This window comes from Alligator sinensis, unplaced genomic scaffold (assembly GCF_000455745.1).
Source record: "Alligator sinensis unplaced genomic scaffold, ASM45574v1 scaffold301_2, whole genome shotgun sequence".
NCBI classification, from domain to species: domain Eukaryota; kingdom Metazoa; phylum Chordata; order Crocodylia; family Alligatoridae; genus Alligator; species Alligator sinensis.
In genome coordinates this window covers 4,302,519-4,308,110 of record NW_005841874.1, presented here as the reverse complement: position 1 = coordinate 4,308,110, position 5,592 = coordinate 4,302,519, and the positions used below count along the sequence as shown (strand labels likewise).

The 5,592-nt window shown below is 39.5% G+C and overlaps 1 protein-coding gene across 2 annotated transcripts in view; it reads left to right on the top strand.

Annotated features, from left to right (window-relative positions):
- PIK3CA (phosphatidylinositol-4,5-bisphosphate 3-kinase catalytic subunit alpha) overlaps positions 1 to 5,592 on the top strand; it is a 63,585-nt gene continuing 57,993 nt past the window's right edge. Inside the window, exons 1-2 of one of the 2 annotated variants that reach the window (XM_025195994.1) lie at positions 1 to 206; positions 1,249 to 1,616. The gene's annotated coding sequence lies outside the window, so the exon portion shown is untranslated. Of the gene's footprint in view, positions 207 to 1,248; positions 1,617 to 4,972; positions 4,994 to 5,592 lie in introns of those variants that run through there. The other variant, XM_025195995.1, reaches the window with a different exon arrangement.

Here is a 5,592-nt window from a genome sequence, read left to right as displayed (position 1 = left end):
AGAATGCAAAGAACAAAGATCATCCAGGTGATGATACAAGTTTGAAGCTCTGGCAGTGACAGTTGTGAATAACCAGGGCAGAAAGAGTCACTCTGTATCTCAGGGGTCCTTAAGAAGATGGTTCCCCCTTCTTTAGCTGGAGGAAAACAGATTAGTTCCTGTGGTTCCTTTTTCATATGTCTTCTGGGACAACACGTGTGATTCAGGTAAAATGTGTTTTCCAGAAGAGTTAGTGAAATATAGCTAAAACTTTTGAACAGTACAGAAGGATGTATTCTTTATATTCAAATTGGATATCTGTATCTAATATTTTTTTTGTAAACCCTTATAAAGTGTCCAGAACATTGGCAGTGAATCATATAAAAAACTTACACTTCCTATAAATATTGAAGGTGCCAGCAAAATGGCTTGCTGAACAAGTAGGAACAGTTCAGACCTGTTTTACATGCTTTACTTTATGTGCACCTTACTTTACCTGCTTTACCATATTCTTAATCTGAAACCGTCATGTTTAACTGTGTCATTTGAAATTTGATTGCAAAAAGCCTTGTGTTCACATAGTACTATGCAGCTTTTTCTGAAGAGAGTATACATTATTGCCCCATGTAAGGTATAGGTGTTTTCATAAAAATTGTTTCCCCCTTAACAAGATTGTCCTTTCAGACAGGAAAAGCAAGGGAATGGGGAATTCATCACTTTGTTTAGAGGAAACAAATTACTTTCTCATAAACCTAATCAAGGAAGGCACAAAGCCACTTGGCAAGAGTATGCTTACATTAAGTGTTTGCTAGGAATGTTTACATTCTGTTTTTGAAAGTTATACAGTATAACCTCATAAATCCAGAATTATCCAAAATCCAGCACTTTATAAGACTACCGCTACTCTCTGATGGATTGTAGCCAGTCCCAGAGCAGCGGAAGGGGAAGCTTGCATACGGCAGCTGCTGTCGCAGTCCACCACCCCGCGCCACCGCTCCGCGTGGGACTGCTGTTTCTGGACCAGCCGCCGCTCCAGTTTGAAAATTCCGGATTTTTTACATTTCTGGCAGGTGCTCGGTCCTGAGTGTGCCAAATTTATGAGGTTATACTGTACTCAAAATATTAAGGCCTAGGAGTATTCAAATTGTATAATTCTGATTGGGGAGGAGTGGATGTGTTTGTAGCAACCTTCTTTAGAACATTTTTTCTAAACACTTCAATTCAGATTAAGTTTTGAAGAGATGCTTATGTCTGTCTCTTTTGCCACAGATGGCATCTCTTGAGAGAGGGAGAGCTGCTGGTTGAACTCCTAACTCACTGTTTTGGTGACAGAAGATTAATGGGGCTTCCAAGTTGCACCCCCATCCTCACTGCACTTCCTGCATGTTTCTCCTTCGGAATAGTGAATAACTACCTCCTTACCTTAAACCAAGTAATAAAGTAGGCTGTGAATAGTTGGGTCCAGTTTGGATGTCACATTCATCCACCTTCTCTTCATGTCCCCCTTTCTCACAATAAATTTGGAGCCAGTTGGTGAAATTGCACAGATAGACATATTTTTGAACTGCTTCATCTCTTCAAGATCCAACAGGAATATGCTGCATCAAAATTGACTTGTACAAAAGAGATTTCTAAAGGTAGTTTGTTTTTTTTGTAGTAAATACTTTGACAGTTGCTTTTCTACTTAGGGGAGTTCTTTGTTTTGCTTTTCTTTTAATCTCCTGCTGTAATTCTAACTGGCGGCTCTATAAAAAGCACAGGAGGCTTAATGAATTGACTAAGTCTTATTGTAAAATACCCTGGAATAGTGAACCAGTTGAGTCACTCTATTGGCTGAACGTTGATCCTCTAGGGAGAAGAGAGTTCTTCAGCAGAGGAATGTCCCCTGGATGTTTCCATTGTCATGGTCTAGGATGGAGTCTCTTATTTTACAGATTATAGTCTCCACTACTTAAAATTGATTTTTTTTTAAATGCTGTGTAAACAGTGTCTGTTACTGTAGTGGTCTGTTTGGATAAGAAAAGCCACTTGGCTTCAGGTTTCATTACCCAAATGTAATTGGAAGTCAAATTCTAATCCAGTTCAGACACATTCAGCTGAAATTCTGTCTTCATTCATAGGTTTTTCTAAATGTGTTGGATCTTAAGATTCTAGGCAGAGATCAAGAAAAAAAGTGTGGGGTTTTTTTAAATATTTTCTCCCCATCGCGGATGGAAAGTCTGTGTACACAGGCTGAAATAGGTTAGTTTGTTCTGACTTCCTGTTTTTCCTGTGACTGCTAGTCTTGTAATGCATTGCAGATTTGAGGGGGCATGCCTCCCCTAACATCACATATAGTGCAGACATAATTATAAGAATTAGGTTTTGTTCTAAATGGGAAACTGTGTGCCAGGACTTAATCCAGTGTATGATTACAGTGAGTATCTTTTAATCAGCCACATGGCCCAAGGCCCACATAAGAACTCTTCTTGCTCGCTAAAGTAAAAAACTGAACTCTGTCCAAACCCGATTCCCTCTTTCAGTAGTAGACAAAGCAGCAAGCAGTTTTGCACAGCATCAAGAAACTGCAAGAAAAACTTGGTCCTTATCAGCTGTCATTTCCATATTCACAATTCCAAATTAGAATGGTGTGTTGTTACCTAAATAGTTTAATGACTAGGAAAAATAAATGTTTAGAATACAGTTAGGACAAAATTACTTAAACAGTGTTGAAACTAGAGGAGACAGTGAAGACTTGGTGTGATGGAGCTCTCCCTTCATGGTCATAAAGAGACTCATTCTGTCCTATTTGATATTTACATATCATGCTTTTTTCTTGCAGTAAGTTGAGTCAAGAGCTCTCAAAAAGCATAAGAATGAGGCCACTTGCTGCAAAGATGCAACTGAATGAAAAATGCTGCGAGTGTTGTTCGTTCAAGCTAAGTGGAGCAACAGTCAGTGGAGACTGATTCTCAGAAGATATGAGTGGCAATGAGGAACTGCCTCTGCAAGGTGCAAACAGCACTGTTTCCTAAAAGCTATTTGATAGGCTTGGGGGATGATGCAGATCTGTATCTGACTTAGATCCTTTGTCAAGAGGTCACAAAATAATAACCTTATGTCTTAAGTTAAAAAAATTAAATTTGTCTTGTATGACTACAATGAAACTGTCATCAAAAATAGAAGTTTGTTTTTTTTTCTAGTAAGTTAGAAAAAAAATAAGGAGCTTGTACCCCAAACTGTATTTTAAACATTTGCTTTTCCTGGTCATTAAAGTGTTTAGGTAACAACACACTGTCCCAGCTTGGAATTATGAAAGAGGAAATGAGAGCTGATAAGGTCCATGTTTCTCTTATTCTGTCATTTTCAAATGGGACGTACTTTCTACTGATCGGTGTATTAAGGCTACTCAAACCAATGGAGCTTGTAAAGAGTTGTTCTCTCTGGATTTCATCTTCTTACAACACTTGCTGTCACCTCAGTAAAACCTGGCGCTGCCCCTATATAGTGGGAGGGAAAGAAAGCACTTGCCTACCTGTCCTCAGACCTTAGATGAAGAGATGAGAGGTTATCTGGTGAATATTTAATTAACTTGTGGGCAAACTGTTTCAGTTGTTTTGAAACTAAATGAAAAGTCGTCATCGTGTTTTGTGTTATACAGCTGCTAAAAGAGGGTCACATGTAATTTTTTTCTAAATTGTCCTCCTCTTCATCATGCGTTGAAACAGTGACTAAAGTGCCAATGCAGCTATCATCCCAGTTAGTCCTCTTTCAAGGTAAATCTAGAGATCAACTCTGGAACACTATCAACTAGAGTAAGACAGTATAACTTCCAGCAAGAGGTAAAAAAGGATGTCTGTGAAATCTGAGATTTGCATAGCTCACACATGAGGAAAATGAGAACAGAAGCTATTCCTAACTCTGGAGGGCTTGACTCTGGCATCAAAAGAAGCCATTAACAGCTGGAACTCCTCCCCAGCAACAGCCATCTTAATTGTATTGTCAGTGATTTTTTTTTTTTTTTTTTAGTCCAGAAACCCAATTTTTCTTTCATCATCTGTATCCCATGCCCTTTCTGTACTCTTCTGTCTGTATCACTGATGTACAACTGTAAGGTGACATGGGATAAATATGCATTTTACCTTCTAATCTTTTCCTCTCTAGCTGTTCTGGTATGTGTAATTAAAAACAAACAAACAAACAAACTCATAACTGAACGTACAAGATTTGTTGTACTTCCAGTGTTAACTTAACTCTATGAAGCAAGTACAGTTCGTGCTTTCATATTTTTCTGTCATTCATCTCATGAGCAGGTATTAAATTTCACCGTCTTGGGAGTTGTTTATAGTTGGATATTTCTTTAAGCTGTTTTTCAAGGCCCTTGTAACCAACTGCTGCCCAAAGGTGTTCTCTTAAGGTATTCCTTGTATTTGTAGGTATCTAAAATCTTAATAGCAAGAATTGCCTGGCAAAAGATGCTCTTATTTCCTAGTGATACCTAGTTTCCATAGCAAAGTTCCCTCCGTTCACCCTGTTTTCTTAGAAGAAGAATGAGCAGCATAATTTTCCTCAGTCTGACTGAAAGAGCCCTCTAGACAGGGAAGCTTACACATCCCATACACTGCAGAGCTCTTCTATAGCTTTAAAATGAACATTGGATAGCTGTAAGCTCTTCTCAGAAGCACTTTACTGCTAGTTGAAATAAAAGTTCTGTCCAGGCAACAGCCTTTCCTAACAGGAAATTGGCTCTTATAGGATGGATGTATCTTTGACATAGTGAGTAAAGCCCTATTTATGATCCTTCCTTTATCTGTAGAATACCAAGTGATGACCTTCCAATAGGACTCATTTATTGTTAAAACAAGTAACACAATAGCACTGACTGACTTGCCCACACCAAACAAGTGTGCTAGTGAGTAATCTGTATTATTTTTAGCTGGCTACCACAAAGCAGCAGGACTGTCCATACTGATTACAGCAGTTGTCTGCTTCTGTGTGAGGTGTGATTAATGGATCAAGCTCTTTGCAAAAAAAGGTAGCTTTGTTCATTTAACCTGTTTCATAAATGCATAAAATGTAGTTATGAGCAAATTCTAAACTTCAGGTGATCATAAAGCAAGGCTATACACAAGGCAGACCTGATAGATCCTCCTGCATGTATAAGTAACTCTACTGACACAATCTTTTAATTTTAGCCTCCAGTGTCTGTCTCACTAGCTGGTGCTTTTCCAGCCATTGTTGTACAGAAATGTAAGGCTAATTATTTTCAACCAGTGTGCCAGGGCACTTTGGGGGTGCCTTGATTCTTTCAAGGGCGCCGTGTGGTGCTGTGTATTATTTGCACTGATAGGTGGTGCAAGCCCTTGCCCATGATTCACGAGATAAACCCAGATGGTTTATCCCTATGAGCAGGAACGTGTGTTTCTCGGAGGACAAACAGCAGTGGCGCAATATGTGCCACTGCTGGGCAGGTCCTGTAAACTTTCCACAGCAGGGCAGGTCCTATGAGGAAAGGTTACGGGACCTGAACCTGTTCAGCCTCCAGAAGAAAAGGCTGAGGGGGGATCTTGTGGCCTGCTATAAACTAGTCAGGGGGGATCAACAGGCACTGGGGGAGTCCCCGTTCCCCCGGGC